At 43.8% G+C, this 17,750-nt stretch overlaps 1 protein-coding gene across 3 annotated transcripts in view; it reads right to left on the bottom strand.

Annotated features, from left to right (window-relative positions):
• The window catches only part of LDLRAD3 (low density lipoprotein receptor class A domain containing 3), a 172,537-nt gene that overhangs the window by 89,875 nt on the left and 64,912 nt on the right, over positions 1-17,750 (bottom strand). The window lies entirely within an intron of this gene.

Here is a 17,750-nt window from a genome sequence, read left to right as displayed (position 1 = left end):
TCTAGAACAGGGACATGAAATTTGGTAGGGGATGGAGGACCTGTGTGTCAGGGATATGTTTTTTTTTTTTGCTGTCCTTGTGAAAATCTGATCAAATGTGACCAAGTTATAAGGCTTTGGAAAAAAAATTACTGAGCATGTTCAACCTGTGGAGACCGATTAGAGTTCTGCAGCTAAAACCCCCAAAGATTCTGTCTCCATGGAGCAAACTCTGGCCTGGACTCTGGACCGCTGAGGACCATGCTGGGTCCACAGACCTGAAAGGAGAGCAGTGAGCCTGTCTCTCAGGTGCCCAGGACGAATTGCCCACTGGGCTTAGGCAACGTGGAGGAGGGAGATGCCTGATTCAAATGCAAAAGAGAGAAGAGCCAGATGGTGGGAAGACTGGGACCGGAGGCTGGCAGGAGGAGGGAGGGGAGCGAAATTGGTAGTCAGGATGTGGGAGGAGACAGAGACTGGCTGGGCAAAGAGTGGGACAAGGAAGTGGGGTGTGAGAAGGACAGCAATACTGGACAAGGAGCCTGTGGAGAGAGATTAGGACTGGGATTATGTAGGGATGGAGACAGAGAACCCAGGGAAGGGGATGCTAGAGGCCAGGGTCGGGGAGAGAACTATCAGATGAGGAGCAGGAAGTGGGGAACAAGGGCTAGCTGGGCAAAGATACTGGGGACAGAAGCGGGAGATTGGGATAGGCAGTCCAGCGGGATGAGACTAGGGACAGGTTAGAAGGGATGGAGCAAAAGGGGCCACACTTAGAAGGGGTGAACTGTTAGAGCATGATCCCCTCCACAGCCTGGAATATAACCCAAAATTTCTGAGTCTCACCATCCCTCTGCTGTCAGAAAATATCTGTGAAACCCACTGGCAAAGTATGTGTTCACACAGAGAATCTGTGATAGTCCCACTACAGTTCTGGTCCATGCAGCAGTAGTAGGTTGTCATTCTCTATCAGTTACTCCATTAGCGTAAGTGGCAGATGTCCGTGTGCTGCATAACATGGCCACTCACATCATGATGGCAAGAGCAAAAACATAACTCTGAGCCCTGGACTCAAAAAGCTTCAGCTTCTACCACATGAGCTCAAGACATGTCCCATTTAACTGTTAGCATCACAGTGTTTATGGCACAGTTGAGCAGCTTTGATTCCACCAAGTAGGAGCCAATGGTACAGATGTATTCTAGTCAGGTCCAAACTTTCATATTTCTATCCTGCCCTGCCTTTCCAAAGATTTCAGAGAGCTGTACAGATTAAGATATCCTCTAAAATGGAAATACTTCCAAGGAAGAAGACAGCAATCAACGGGTACAGAATACAATCAATGCACAATCAAAAAGCTAGGAGAAGAAATCTCTTTCCATGGTCAATGGGGCGGACACTTGTTAGGGCACAGACCACGTCTAAGCTATGTTTCACACCTGTGGTTAAAACTACCAAAGAACAAACCATTCTCCCAAAACATCCTCCGAGAGGTCCTGCAAGAAGATTTGACATGTTTGCTCAAATTCCTTTATCCCTTCCCTTCTAATTTTTCACATTGGCATGCAGCTAGCATTTCCCTTGAAGCAGTATTAGTGGATTCTGGCCTCTTTGAAAGGTTTCTTATAAGTCACAGCCAATCACTGATCCAGTTCACTCACTCGCTAGCATATACCTGCATGCAATCAGACCTCCTCAAGTGTGTGTGATTATAATAGAATACATATTGTCCTCTAGTCACTAGCCTCTGAGAGAGAAGACTTAAATTGTACAGCTAATGTGATTCTCCTTTGGCCCAGATGGTAATGGCCTGTTTTCTTGGGAGTTGAATGTCCCCAGTTCTAACCCTACAATCATGTGTTGATATTTATGCATTTGCAGCACATCGATTTTATGAGGACTCCCTGAACTGGAAATCAGAGTGCGATGAGGATAGGCAATGCCTTTATGCCCAAAATGAATCTGTACCTCACAGACTGGCAAAGTTTAACTGGGGGATGGTAAGGAAGTATTACGAGAAGATAGCAAAGGAGGCACAAGGAGTGCAACAGTGGGGGAGGGAAAAGGAAAGGAAATAACTAAGAAAGGTGAGGGAGCAAAGAAGCAAGGACTTTGGCATCAATTCAGAGGAGATTCTCTCTTGCAGAGATAAAGTCAACACAGCTGCAATGAAATCTTCCCTGATGTCTCTCAGCAGATATTATTATATAAAACTACTTTAAGAGCAGTCACAGCAACTATTACTTGATTTAGTATCCTTCAAAACCAAGACATGCTGTCCCTGTCCTGCACATTCTCTTTACAGCATTAGTAGTTCTCAATTAGGATTATGAAGTATAAGTTAAGATGTATCACTTCAGATATTCACCAACTACCATTTTTTCCTGAACAGAATCCAAGGTCCACTCAGAAATAATAGGCCATTGCTTTGAAGAAAATAGGCGATAAATTATCCTGGAGTTACTGCCATGTTTAAACACACTAACTTTGGTGGCGGAAAAATCTCAATTGAAAAATATTTTACGTCCTCAGAACTCTTTCCATATTGCATTAGAGCTACATATCTTATTAGCCTTATGCTCTGAGACAAGTCCATACTTCACTGAGCATTTTACACTTCAGCTGCAGAATCCAAGGACCACGAAAGTACCCCCATGGCAAGCACAGTCTGTTCACATCCACCAGGTAGCTGGTGCGTATTATGGATTTGACTCTGCGTTCACACTAGATAGCTAGCTGGCTTGAGTGGCAGTGAGAATGTATTGTCATCACACCCTCACTATAGGCCGGGTTCACAGCGCTGCCTATTAGGGCTGCCCAGCACTCCCCATTGCAAAAATCTTGTTTTCGGTTGCTTATAACTTTGTCAAATTTTAACTATTCGGGCTGCTATTCTATATGCAGAGTTGTCTGCCTGAATAATTTTTTTGGAAAATTTCAGCCAAAACGGTTCACCCATTTCCAAGAACCAGGCTAGAGAAAAATAAGTTTTGCCCATGTTAAAAACTATGGTGACCTTTAATTTGAATAGCTCTAGCGCAGTGGTTCTCACCTTGCTGTCCAGTCAGCACACAGCTGCAGCCCATGTGACATCCTCAAGGCCACATGTGTAGCACATATATCGTGTGGATGCGGCCCACATAACGCATGGAGAGCACCATATGCAGCCCGCAATAGTCAATAGGTTCAGAACCACTGCTCTAGCACTTCCATACTTTAGACCAGGGATGTGCCTATTACCATCGCTGGGGAAAATGTACCCACATTTGGTCAAGTTATAAACCTTTGAAAAACTGCAGTTTGTACATGGTCAGAGACAACTTCTATCTTAGCAGTCAAAATCTCCCAAGAGTCCATCCTCACTGAGCATGCTCCAGACTCTCTCAGCTCTCAGTGCTCGCGTGCACCAACACCACAGAGCGACTGAGCACAGGCAACTTTAATTCTGGCATTTCCTAACTTTTAAGTGCCTGACTTAGCAACCTTAATAACAATGTTCTGTGACCACAGTATATTGCACACAAAATAGCTAAGTCAGATCCCACTGGAGTCAGAAGATAAGGAAAGCAACATGCTCTAGATACCTATAAGAGCAAAACGTTTAGGTCCAAGGAGTTTCATGCTGCTATTGAGGCAGTCTAAGTTTTAAAAAGGCCTTTCCCATATTTCTAGAATCTCAAATAGCCACGGTCTAATGAGTGGGTGGGATTCAGAGAGATTTTCACTTTTGGTTGCAGGTTTAAACGTAGCCCATGCTGGTAGTGAGAGGAAACTGCTATAATCTAATGATTAAATATGGTATTATGGAGTTTGTTGGCTTCGGTCCACTTGTTAGTGAACAAAAGTCCACACCACATAAATCACTACTTCAGCCATCATTTTCAGTGGTGAGGGGTAAGAGTAGATGGCCCCTGGAGACTGAAATATCCTCATATCTTAGAATTAGTTCTTTAAAGTCAGGACACAAATACACTGGTAGGTCAACATGGGGAAGCTTCAATTGCTGTTGCCTATGCTGCACCTGCTGTCTGGATAAATGGGGGACTTCAGTCTACAGCCCTGTCAATTCAGCCCCCATTACTAGCACCAAATCCAGAAGACAATAAAAATCTGGCTGATGAGTTACAAGAGGCAGCATACTGATATTCTAAGTTACACAGGACATACAAAGATCCTAACTTATTTTTAGTTTCCCCCTCTTGACACAGATCACCCAAAGCAAGGGGATTTAAATTTGCACTCCAGGAGAAATAGCATGACTGCTTTTACCTAATTACATCAAGTACAAAGAAAAGCAATTAGCTGGAATTCAACCAACCAGTATTTTTCTGGCACATTTATGTGCCTTTGCTTGAAATTGGAGGGATTTCCCCTTGTCCGGACCCCATTTGATATTGTGTCATGACAGATGTGACCCAAGAGCAGTAAATTACATTAATTTATATACACATCAGCTGAAACAGAATATGCACATAGAGTAAAATGAGAACTGACACTGAGCTGCAGCACCATGGACACTAGGAAGAACAGAACAAGTGCATCCTTCCACCATTGAAGCACGCATTTCAGATCCTCTTTTGGCCACCATTAACCACTGAGAGTAAATCCCGTTACCAAAAAGCACCACCTGTCTCTCAAAATCTAACTTAATCAATTACCTTTCTGTTGGTTTGGGAAGAAAGCTTCACCACAGCGAAAGTTGGTCTCTAAAATGAAACCCCACCCTGATTCACTAATGAAGGGTGAAATTCAGCCCGTGCAGACAGCTAGCACAAAGCCTACGCTCAAGTTAAGTCCCAGTTGAGTCCTATTTTGGCAGCTTTATGCTGCCCCTCTGCACAGAGGTCAATTGCCACCAAAAAGCAAAGCCGCTTTTATAGCTATTTCCATAGAATTGGGTTGTATATTCCAACACAGAAATGACAGCTTGCAGGCATCACTCTGCAGCATTGATTAAAAGGACATAATATTACTAGCTTTAGGGCACCAATAGAGAACCTCAGAAGATAATACATTCCCTTTTTAAAAAGTTTAATCTGTTTTATGGATTTTTCAGCATAGAGAAGAACAATTCCCTACAGCGTGGAACCAAACAGAGACATGGCACATATAACGTACAAGCATAATTATACATGGTTGGATTAACAAACTTATCAAGCCCCCAGCTCAGAGGGTCCCAAAACATGATTGGAAATGGACAGCCTTGCAATGGATTCTCATTATTGGAGGCACCGATGCTTTTGTACTGCATAATTAAGTGTGTGTAATGTCGCAACTGATCAACCAAGAGATCAGATGTGCTACCTAATTACCAGCAAGCAAGGTGTAGCGAGAGAGGAGAACAAACAAGGGCTGGGTACAAAAGGTCCAAGCAGCCTCGCAGAGGGAATCCAAATGTTGGTCAACAGCACACTGCTGGGAAGTCATAAAAAAAGGCTTTTGAGAACCCAGACCCACCTGTTTGGTGGTCACTAGGCTGGAACAGTCCCAGCCTGCAGGGTTTATTTTAAAACATATTTATTACAACTGGTGTTTTTTCCTGTTGTGCTGAGCTTCGCAAATAAAACCTCAAAGAAGAAAACTTGCTGACTGAGCTTTAATTGCTGAACCATGTCACCAGCATTTTGCATCTATGATGGTATGTGACACAGAACAGGCAGATTTCCTATTTTTAATTAAGGAAATTATTTAAAAGAACGCTCTCTAACTCCATAATCATTTTCAGACGGGGGCCAGGGAAACATGGCTAACAACGTAGCCAGATAAGCAGCAGACATTTTGAGGCTATCCGCAGCTGAAAGTGAACGACACGTATTTCAATATCAGTATCTTTCCACTCAAACTGTTGCCTCAGAACCTCCCCAGGTAGCAATCATGCAAAGTAGCGGTATGCTGCTTCACAATCACAGGTCTCAATCCTACAATAACGATGATGTATTTGACTAATCAAATCTTGGTACCTTCCATGCAACAGCAGCAACTCTCTAAACTGATTCTGTATCCTGTGCAGACGTTGCATCACTTCACCGCCACTGATATTTTCTTAACCACCTCTCTGCCAGTTCACCCTAATGCCAGCTGCTCTTGCAGTGGCACTCTTGGGTGAGCTGACATTCCATCATGGTGAACCGGGCCACAGGGCAGTACTGGAAGTTCAAATGGCTTGATGCAACCAGGATGTGAAGCAGCAGCACAGCAACTACTCTGTGAAAGAATTATAATGCTCCGTCTTTCACTCACACTCCACGCTTGAAGCACAGTGATTAGCATAAATGGAAGACAAGGAAGAAGAATCATCTTCAGGCAACTACACTGCATACGCAGCCCTGGCAATGGGATACGCTGCCTTTCACCTCTAAATTGATGCTTCAAAATCCAAATCAGTTCAGCTGTGACAAAGTTGCATTCAGCTAGTTAATTAGTGGGCCCTATTCAAGCGAGTTTGGTAGTTTCAGTCCATTTCCCAGTGGACAACCAACCATCACCACCAAAAACTGCCACCACCACCGCAAGCAGTCACAGCACATTGTAGGGGTGTGGGAATACATCATCCTCTGCCTTAAAGGTGGTCCCATGAGGGCAGAGTAGGGGCACATTGGCAGGGCCACTCTGGAAAATAAGGCTGTCACCCTGGCACCATTCCTCAGCACTAAGTTCATACACAAAGTCAGTTACACTGTATATTTGCGCACACAGTACAAATGTGATTATCCAAACTTCAACTGGCTTTTGTCCAAAACAGGGCCATTTACCAGCATGTGAGCAAAACCTTTTGGTGACCAGCCTAGTAACCTAGGGAGCTTTCTGAAGGACATCTGTTTTTATTCCCTCCCCCTTGATCCTTGTCTAACCATTCAAACTGTGTAGATACACACACAGATCTTTAAGCAATTATAACTAGAGGAACACAATAGAAAATGTGTCTGAAATAGAAACCTATTTTAGGCTGTGGATTTTTTCTAGGGACTCGGGAGTAATTAAGGGAATCAATAGTAAAGTTACACTGCTGTGAATAAATCAGCATCTGCCCCTAACCAGACACCCCACTCACCTACAGCACACAGATGTAAAAGGAAAAGAATTTAAAAGAGAAAAAAAGAGAGACTCACAGCCCCTTAATACTGCCACAATAGTTTCCTTTGAAAGAGGAAAGGGGAAGATAGTTTTGTACTTGTGGTGCTAAAGGGACGGTAGCTTTTGCTTGCTCTAATTTAAGTATTAAGGGACAAATCCAAAATCAGCTCTATTGCACCAGTGTAATTCCAGAGTAACTTCACTGAAAACTCTCTGGATTTACACTGATGTAATGGGATCCGGCCTTAAGGCACTGAACGAGTAGATCCACATTCTGTTCAGAGCATAGTGTGTTCGTTAATACAGTTCACCACCCTGTTTTTGCCTAGTGATTAACGCAGGGGACAGCAGAACTCATGATTTCTATTCTCCACTTCACTCCTGACTCAATCTGATCTTGAACAACTTTGCCTCAGTTTCAGTCTCTAAAATGGCAATGTTAACTTACCTCATAAGGGCGTTGGGAAGGTTAAATAATTTGTGTTTATAAAGTGCCTTCAATTACTTTCCCGAAAAACTATATAAATTCAAGTTACTATACTACTATTCCTTACTGAAACACTCCTAGTTATAGCTGGAATTCAAATTAAATGAAACCCTCAGCACAGTCATCTCATTTTAAAACAATCATAAATGCTCTGAGTGTTTGGTTGCTAGTGTGAATGAGGCTAAGAGTTCATTCTAGTTCAATATTCAGAGAGCTCAAGGACTGGGAACAAGGGACAAAAATCAACACCTGGCTAGAGCACCCTCCAAACTGACATGAACACTATTCCAATCACTCAATAATGCTCACCTTTGTTTACGAATTCTGATGCTCAGCACTTGGAAACAGAACACTGCCTAAGAACTCAGTTAAAAGAGCCATACTAAAATTTTAGTCTCTAGAGGCCGTGCTAGCCAGATGACATCTACTGGAAGGCAGAATTTAACCTTTTGCTAAGAGTCACCATGATTCTCCCTTTCCAGCTCAATTTCTCGTATAGTTCCACTGAAAACTTAGACTCCTAGCTAGGCAGCTGATAGACCGGAGGCTAGTTAACAGCTGCAATAAAAGATGCAAACTCAGGCTGGACTAAAAGGGCCATTTTGAGGCTCTCTGATTTTAAGTGGAGCAACTCGAACAACAAGCATCTCGTAGGAATGAGATATAAGGCTAATGAAATCGTAACAACATGTCTGGTCCTGTACTGAAGGCACCGGGCTAGTAGGTAGGAGAGCTGAGTGCTACTTTTGGCTCTGGCACAGACTTACTCTGACATTTGGCCAGTCTCTTCACCTGCCGGAGGTCTCAGTTTGCTCATATGTAAAATGAGGATATTAACCTACCTCACAAGAACATTGCAAGGGTAAATTCCTTAATGTCTGTAAAGTGCTTTGAGAGCATCAGACAGAAGGTACCCTTCTAATGAAATACTACCGTAAATGTCATTAAACACAGACTGATCTGCTGGAAGCATGGAACAGGAAGGAATAGAGACAGAATGTAATTGTCTGTCTCTATCAAATCTAGCTGACAGCTAGACAGAACCACATGACTCACCCAGATAAAGGTGTTTAAACCTCAAAATCGCTTCCAAATGGAGGGAAAGTCTGCTTTAAAAGTCATCTCTCCAACTGGGATCTAACCGATGCCACTTCTCATGGGACCAAGAGGAGAGGGTAATAAATCTGCCTGAGCTCCCTGCACTTTCCATATTTAAAGCATTCATGTTACATGACCCCCCCCACCCCACCCCGAATCATTGGATCCTTTAATGTCTTATTTTTTCAAATGGCAAGCCACAGATTTTTCCTAGGAAAAATATAACATAGATCCAAGCCCGTGTTGTAGGAACAGGCCTACAGGCCCCTGAATGGACTAATCACAGAGCATTACGGCTTGAAGAAATGGATCCACTGAGCCGGGTCCCCAAAATACTACTTGCTCCAACAACCCCTCTTCCCCAAGCATTTTGGTTTTCGTTTTCTAGCAGCACTCCCTCACTCCTTTTTCAGAGTGCAGTACAAACAAGATCAATCGGCTCCACTAGCCTGCTCCTGCTCCTTTTGAAATCCATGGGGGTTTTGCCACAGACTTGAACAAGAGCCCTTAGTTTCTCCTGTAGTCAGGGGATAGAGTATGCTTCTTTATCCCCTCGCGAGTCTCCTCTGATACAAGCCCTTTTGTTTCATCACAGGCACTTGATGGAACTTCAAGCTAAGATCCCTGATCAACTGCTTGAACTTTTTAAAGTTAATATATTGATTCACTTTTAAAAGGTTACGTTGATGGCTGTTGTGCACAGAACAAGGAGGCAGAGCTGCACACAGACCCTGGACTGTAAAGTTCAGGGAGAAATCTGGCCCTCTTGACAGCCCAAACAGACTAGATCCAAAAGATTTATTGTGCTGTTAACAAGGACTCCATTTCTAAACATTCTTACAGGTCTGAAGTCTGTGCTCTGAATGAAGTGCTATAAGCTAAACAGTGGCAGTATGACAGATTGATGACTTGCAGACAAGGGTTCAGCGGCACTTGTGTCCCCCTTTCCAATATACAGAAACAGCCCCAGGTTTCCTTCAATTTAAGAAATGCATGAAGCACTCTCAAAAGGTTCTGGGAATATGGAGGCACATCTGGAATGGTACTTGCCATTTCCAGCTTTTTGCCCTAACGCTTCCTAGGTCCACAGTATCCTGGAACAACAAACGGGCAAGAGGAAGTAGTGAGGGTGGAACTAGATGTCATCAATGTAATGAGCAGAAGTTGCTAATGCCTTATATGTCCATCATCTTACATGTGCTATCATCACTTCAATGGTATAAAACCTCTAGAGCAACTCGTCACTTTTGGCTACACATTCCAGCTCTAGGAAAAAAAAGTCAACATGGCTGAAAATCAAAAGCTGTCTGTTTGGTCTTATAAACCTTTAAAAAATACCTAATATTTGGCTACGCATACTCAGCCTGGGCCACTAAGACATCATCCATTATGACTGTACCTAGCATGGACCCTCAAGGTTTGAGTGCTTAAACACACTAATCTATTCCCTAATTCTGGCATCACTGCTTGACTGTCTCCTTCTACATTCATGTGCAAAAAATAATAATTAAAATTTAAAAAAAAAAAAAAAAAACAAGAAAAGTTCACCTAGTTACAGGTTTTATTAGAAACTTGTGCCAGATCTGCAGATCTTAGGAAAGACCCAGGGTGGGTTGTAGTTTGGGGTGGAAACTATGTTAAACTGCAGTTCTGTTTTCTAAAATAAATTCATTCCCAAATCAGGAAACACTAGTTTCAGTGGGATTGGTATGTTCCATACACTAAAAGCTAGTCATCTCCTCCTCCTTTCAATCCATCTATACTCGTGCCTAGTCCATGATACCCTTCTTCTGTGTTCATCTGCATGCCTTGTACCCTTGTCCTTTGTACCTGCCACACCCTCCCTCAGTACATCTAGTGTTCTCCCACCACTCAGATCATATCTATTCCAAGTAACTGTCAGCATTTATCTGTAGTAGTAGGAATGCACTTGGTTTAAATCCTGCAGTCTGTTAAGATTTCATTTCTAGGTTATTCAGAAATGTGTAGCTAAGCTGCTGTCTTGTCTTTTCAGACTGTAAGCTCCTTGGGGCAGTGGATATGTGCTCTTCAGTGTCAGCACTCAGCAATGAAACAAGTTCACAGCCACCTAAGACTCCACTGTTGTTGTTATGCTGCATGCAATGACCCCCCAGAACTTCTGTGATAGTGGGGATAGACCAGAAAGCTGCCTCCTCCTTTCCCAAAAGCAAAGGCCCTATTACTTTTGAGTTAAGAGAGAATTTTCTTAAGCTGTTAGCAGTATAAGGTGAAATTTTCAAACATGTCTAAATAGTTTAGAAGCTTAAGCCTCATTTTTAAAAGTGATTTAGGCCAAGTCACTTTGGCACTCTTTCACCTGTATGTTTATAACGGGTGAGCAGTGCTGATTCCACCCAGTGGAGGGTAATCAGACACACTACTCAATTCATGACAACCACCAAACAGTTCTATGACGCGCTGTGAAGGAAAAATACACGTCTGTTCCTGAGATTAATGTTTATACAACATCCACAGGAGGGCAGCTCCAGTCAGTACATTCCTTGCACCAAGTGGGCTGAAGTGAATCAGATCACCATATGCATTTGGAAGTAGGATTCCCAAGTGCTGGTACCCAGAGGGAAATCTAGGTATAGCTATAGAGTTAGATTGCACTAGTTTAACAACTAGAAAGTGAGAGTCCAAATCTAACCTAAGCAAAAGCTGCACTGGCAACCTGCCAAGAGTGCCAGGGCTGCAGCTAGTTTGCAGCACAACGGAGCAGGCTGTAGATGCCCTCATCTTTAAAGAAGGCAGTGCAGCCCAGAGAATGGTTCCATGTAAGCAAGGCTCCATCTTAATCACAGCAGCCTGTAAGTACATAATAACGTACATATGTACATTACACATAAAGAAGAGACTGATATTAAGTAGCAAAAGCTAACTGATGTTCCAAGAAGCATAATTTTTGCCATCGATATATTAAACAGTGCGGAGTCAGTAATCTTTACAGATGGGTCGGATTAGTCTGATTGGAGTTCTTGGACTGCTGCTGTATTTTAGGAAGATCTCAGCTGGTTTAGACAATCCTTGGGGCTTACTGATGTTACCACTGAATTGGGCAGACATTTCTTATTACTGAAATGCTGCATCTCATTCTTCCAGTCCACTGAGCTCTGCATGTCTATCCTAAAGCCTAGTATTTAAAAGATAGCAGCCTGAGCTATTCTGTGCCCTTTGTTCCTGTACATGAAAGCCATTCATTAGCCTCTGACTCTGCAAAGTGGCTAAATCCAAGCAAAAGAACTTCAGTCATAATAATTGTATCGTGGTAACACGCAGTCATTAAACAGCTTAGAGAGATTCCAGTATTTGCTTTCTCTACAAGGCCCATTTTATTTTTATTATTGACATGGCCAGTTGACAAACTGGATATTTATCCTCCGCAGACAAGAAAGTCGTGGGTCTGACTGCTCTTACAACCAGTCTAGAGGAAGGAAAGGACAAAGGCTCGTACGACCTCTAAAGAACCCCAAACTGTCTCTGGCACAGGTGGAAAAAGGAAGAAAAGATTGTGTAGAGAGGGTGAGAGTAGCTGTTTAGTCAGATTCTTGCTTTGGCATAATTTTATTCCGTGATTCATGTAATGGAGAGTGCAGAAAACAGACAGCATTCAACTCTGGCTATGACTCCAGCTTGCAGTCCTACAGCATAGCGGACTTGTGGCTTGGTTCTCATCTCACAGAAGTCCACCTACTTCAGCGCAGAAACTCCAGATTTACACCTGCATAGGGAAGGATCAAACCCATGCCCGAGGCCCCCCCGATCCATCCAGGTATCAGTGCAGAGATAGAGGTGAGGGCAGCTTGCAGCATCCCTGGTGCTGTTGGGGACCGCTTTACGCCTGGTGTGGTTAGGAAAGCAAGGAAATTCCCAGGGCCCCAGCCAACTCTTCTTCTCACCTATGGGGGGCTTTTTGCAGGGGGAATCTGCACTTCCTAGGGGGCCTTCTCCAATAGAGTATTCTCCAGGGGCCTGTGCAGCTGCTTTTCTCTTCGCAAATGAGACCAAAGTATTATATAAATGCTCAGTGTGTGTATACAGATTATATGGAATTACTGAATTAACCTATAGAGAAATTATAGAAAAATGTATAAAACTAACATGGAATGTGAAAACCAGGGTGCTTTATTCCCCACATCAGTTTAATTTAGTTCATACTTGTAAAGTGTGCTAATGATAAGAAAAGTGACTCTCAAAAGGCATCTTCATACTCACCTCTTACTCCGTTTCCTGAGTGTGTTTATGACAACATTTTTTACTAGCAGAGGCCCACTTAGCTAAACATGTGCTGTCTGGGCTCTATTCTGCACCATCTATCATCCATCTAACCAGGGCCGTCCTTAGGCATACGCAGCTGCATACGGCACCCAAAAATTTGGGGCACCACCAGGATAGTAGGTAAGAGCAGGTCAACTCCCACATATCCAGCACCCCCTGCAGTCTCCTTAGGAAGGGGCCATACTCACACAGCCGAATGCGCTGGCGCTGCGCATTCTGCGTGAGGGAGGAGATACGGGGGTCTCTGCGGGGAACTGTGGCTCTGCACCCCGTGAGGTGGGTCGGGCGGCTCAGTATCCTTTGTTGCCTCCTCCCTCCCCCACCCCCGGGCTGCTGCAGCAGCTGCTGCGTACAAAGCTCTGTGTGTGTCAGCAAAGGGGGGGGGGCGGGTTTCTTCTGGGGGTCCGTGGGAAGGAGTGGTGGCTGTGCCTCAAGTCGGGCATAGGGGCACCAGTTTAATAATACTGCATAGGGCCCCATAAATCCTAAGGACGGCCATGCATCTAACTTGGTTAACTAAGTTCCAGCTGCAGAATCTTTATTACTGGTAATGCATAAACCAACTTGACTTTAAGATCCCAGGTTGAATTTGCAGTGGTGGTAATTAAACAAACATTTTTTACTTGCAAACAGAATCATGTGTAACCTGAAACCACTAACACACACACACACAGAACCCAAGGACATTTTTGCACAGTCACTTTTCCTGACTAAAACCTCTAAGTCCTTCTACCCCTCACACACCACTTGGATTAGAGTGACTTGTCACTGGGTGTCACTGTTGGTTCACAGAAAAAGAGCTCCATACACAGACCTGGCAGAAAAGAAATGGCTCTTTTGTAAGAGGAATGAAGGAGAAGCTGCAATTTGTGTATTTGGTACATCCCTGATTTTGGCTCCTGTCATGTCAGGCTGTTAACTCAGATGATGTGCCATGCTCCAAATCTATACCATCTGCTGCTCGTTAGCTGACAGAAAGGCAGCAACATGCCATCCCTCTAGTAGCTGTTGCTCATTAGCTGACAAAAGCCATTTTCAATGTTCACATTTTATTAGATTTTAGAAAGAACAAAATCTTAAACAAAAAGAACAAAGGGAAAAATGGACAGGAAATACAGATTCCAGAAGAAATTATGGTCTTGGGGAAAATGGCACTGCTACTGATAATTCTGGCTCCGGAGTGCAGGGCACATGCAGGCTTGTGGGCAATGTGTGTGTGTGTGTGCAGCCACTTGAAGGACTGTACCATGGTTCCACGGAAGTTAACTGCAAGGCTCCCACTGACATCAGCGGGACATGGATTTGGCCCTAAAATAATAATCTCAATTGAAATAGCATCAACATTAGAGGTTTCTATTGTATCCATCTCAAAACAGTCTAGAATAAATGAACATCTTTCTAACCTGTTTTTTTTCCTTCTTAGGTTCCATTTGTTTTCCTGCAACTCCCCAGCTTTTCCACACTCCCAAGCCCTCCCATATACACTTATGGATCTTATTTGTGCGTGAGGTGAACAGTGTCCCTGAGACAGTGTCCCTCTGTTTATAATCAGAACATGTGCAGGGAGCGCACAAGCAACGCACTCTGCTAACGTGGCCCGAGAGGACTTTGGGAGCCACAGAGGTAACAGCCCCAAACTCCCCCAGCTCATCCTAGGTTTTGAGATTCTGTACTTAACAGAAGTAATCTCAGCTAACCATTATGAAGAGTATGTGGGTCTGAAAACAACCTGGAGGATGCTACCCTAGTTATTGGTTTTACATGTTTGTTATGGCTATTTCCCTTTGAAATCACTATCTTCCTGCAGCAGCCACGGATCCTACGTGCCATTGCAAACCCCTTTGCTGGCTAACAGCCTGCAGCTCAGCCAATGACTAATGAAAAGCTAGTGAGATGTCTGGTCACAAGGAGCAGCAGCTTAGCAATAAGAGACAACATGATCTAGCGCAGTGTTGTCTCTTATTGTCTCCGTTGGCTCCGGCACCGGTCCCTGAGACCTACCTGACATAGTTTAGGAAGGCAGCAAAGCTGGTCTCTTGTATCAAAAAGGTTGAGAAACACAAATCTAGTGAACTAAGTAGGAGACCCAAGTTCTGACAAAGTCTCCCCCTATAGGTGAACTGCTTCATATTTCTGTCTCCACCTCAGTTTATTCACCTGATAAATGGGATAATACCCTCCTCCCTCATAGAAGTGCTGTGACAACTGCTTACTACATATGTGCTAAATATAATTCCCAACATAACAGAGAGGACCATAGAATGATCACAGCTGAAGCCAGTGAGGACTGAAGGAAGAGAGCAAGAAACAATTAGACATGGCAAAGGGGTGGTCTGCACAGGATGGGTTGAAGTAGAAAGAATGAAAAGAAAGATGCTGGTTTTTAGAGGTGAGGGAACAAAAAAGGAACCTCAGGCAGAAATGTGGAAAGTGATCTGATTAACCGAGTAGGTAACACATGGCAGGAGAGAGAAAAGGGACTAAAGAAATGGAAGGAGGGAGCAAGACATGTAAATTTTAGCTGGCTGATTTAATTCAGCTTTTTTTCCCTTTTAATTTTTACTTCTCTGGCAGATGGCTAATCATTCAGTACATTAATGGGAACATGGATGGGGTGGAATATTCTGAGCAACTGCATTATTATAAAGTTGTTGGTTACTCTGGATTCTACAGTTAACTAGTCAAAGAAAAAGAATGAAGAGACCCTGGCATTTACCAGCATGTAACCAAAACCATTTGGTGACCAGAGCCTAGTGGCCTCCAGAACTCTGACTTACTTGCCTTGATGAACTTGTCTTCACTGGAGAGTTAAGCTCAGAGAACAAGTATTGCCCCAACCAACTCCCAACTTCTCTAGCCCGCGTTAAGCATGATTTAAGCTTGAGCTAGCTGGTCCATCTATTTAATGCTGCTAGTGTTGTTCTCCAGTGTGACCACTCTCCTTGAAGCTACATTAGCTTTAAGAAGGCATTAATTCAAGCCCTGAGAGCATAGGTGCTGGAAGTAGGGGTCCTGAGGGTGCTGCTGCACCCCCTGGCTTGAAGTGGTTTCCATTATATACAGGGTTTACAGTTTGGTTCAATGGCTCTCAGCACCCCCACTATAAAAATTGTTCCAGCTCCCCTGCCTGACAGCATGAGTATATACATTTAATGTTGGTGACTGTTCTTGAACCTCAGCACAAGCAGCTGGGCTCTGCTTCTCCAGCAACAGAGGAGACTGGTAATGCCCCAAAAACATTTTCCTCATATCACATGCATTTTTCTTTGGGGAACGATGCCAAAGTTATCTTGCTGACCCTCTGCCCCAAAATCCTTACGGTAGATCTGACCACAGCAGACAGGAGTCAGTTACGTTTTTATGCCCTTCCCCAACCAAAATAAGTGTATTTTCAGGCCCACCCCAAAATGCTAAGGCTGGCTCTTAAGAGGTTTCAACTCTGACCCGGAGGGACTGTCACCATCTCTAGAGGCACGAAGATAATTGAGGCTCCCAAGCCCATTCAATTCTAATCCTCTCTGTCAAGAAAAGGGACCAAATCAGTGACAAATATGTTGATATCCCCTGGGAACTGGCCTTTCTTCCAACCTACTGAAATATTTTGAAAATATGACACCCACACCAATTATCCTGTGGAATTTTCTGCCACACATCATTAAGGCCAGGAACTCAACAGGATCAGACCAGGAATACATGTTTTTTTGGATAACAAGGACCATCTACAGTTGTATTAAGATAGGATAAAAAAGGGAAGAAACCCTCATGCTCCAGAGAATGAGCCACTAACCAACAGAAGTTGGGAAGAAACTTCCCCTATGGCCAGTTATTCCGTAATTGTCCTCTCTGGGGGTTTTTGCACCTTTCTTTGAAGCATCTGGTATTGGCCATTGCTGGAGATAGAATAATTTACATGATGGAACTGTTCTGATAGTCATTTTTATACTTGAAAATTCATCATCTTATGAATTCTCACACACTTTTTGACAGGATCATGGAGGACCCCAAAGAACTCCCATCAGTCTGCCACTGATCACAGGCTATGCTCACCATCTCCCCACCCTCCTCCTTTCATACAACCCTTTTAGGGTCCCATATCAGTACTGGCTGATAATCATGCACAACCGATCAAAGGCATTTCTTAATCAACTCCAAGCAACAGATGATGTACCGCCTGCCCTTGGGGGGCGGAGGGGGTACCTCCCTGTCTTTGTCAGATGTGAAAAGGTGTGATGCCTCTACCCCAACAGAAGTGATGTCAGATGTCTGCCCTCATTGCAGGGACAGCCATGGAAACAGGAGGGGATTGTGGCTGGGCTGAGGTAAATGACGTGTCTTGAGAGTAAATGATGGAGTGAGTTCCTTTGCAAAAACAACAAGGAGTCCGGTGGCACCTTAAAGACCAACAGACTTATTTGGGCATAAGCTTTCGTGGGTAAAAAACCTCACTTCTTCAGATGCACTAATACAGCTACCTCCTGATACTTGACACTATGCAAGTTCCTTAGCAAGAACCTCTGCAGTTTGCACTGCACTAGGAGCCACCAGACTAAGGGCTTGGCTACACTTTCAAGTTAGAGCACATTAAAGCAGTCCCGGGCGCCCTAACTCCTGAGGTGTCCATACTGACAAGGCACATAGAGCGCTGGAACTCTGCAGCTGGAGCGCTCCTGGTAATCCACTTCCACGAGAAGAATAAAGCTTACTGTGCCCCAGCTGAAATGCCTGAGCATCACTGTGGACAAGGTGTTGCATTAGTGCGCTGTGACTGGCCTCAGGAAACATCCCATAATCCCCTGAAGTCAAGTGGCCACTTTT

Source organism: Malaclemys terrapin, chromosome 4, assembly GCF_027887155.1.
Source record: "Malaclemys terrapin pileata isolate rMalTer1 chromosome 4, rMalTer1.hap1, whole genome shotgun sequence".
In the NCBI taxonomy this organism is placed as follows: domain Eukaryota; kingdom Metazoa; phylum Chordata; order Testudines; family Emydidae; genus Malaclemys; species Malaclemys terrapin.
Note: the sequence above shows the minus strand (reverse complement) of the source record. Positions and strands in the feature narration are given on the sequence as shown.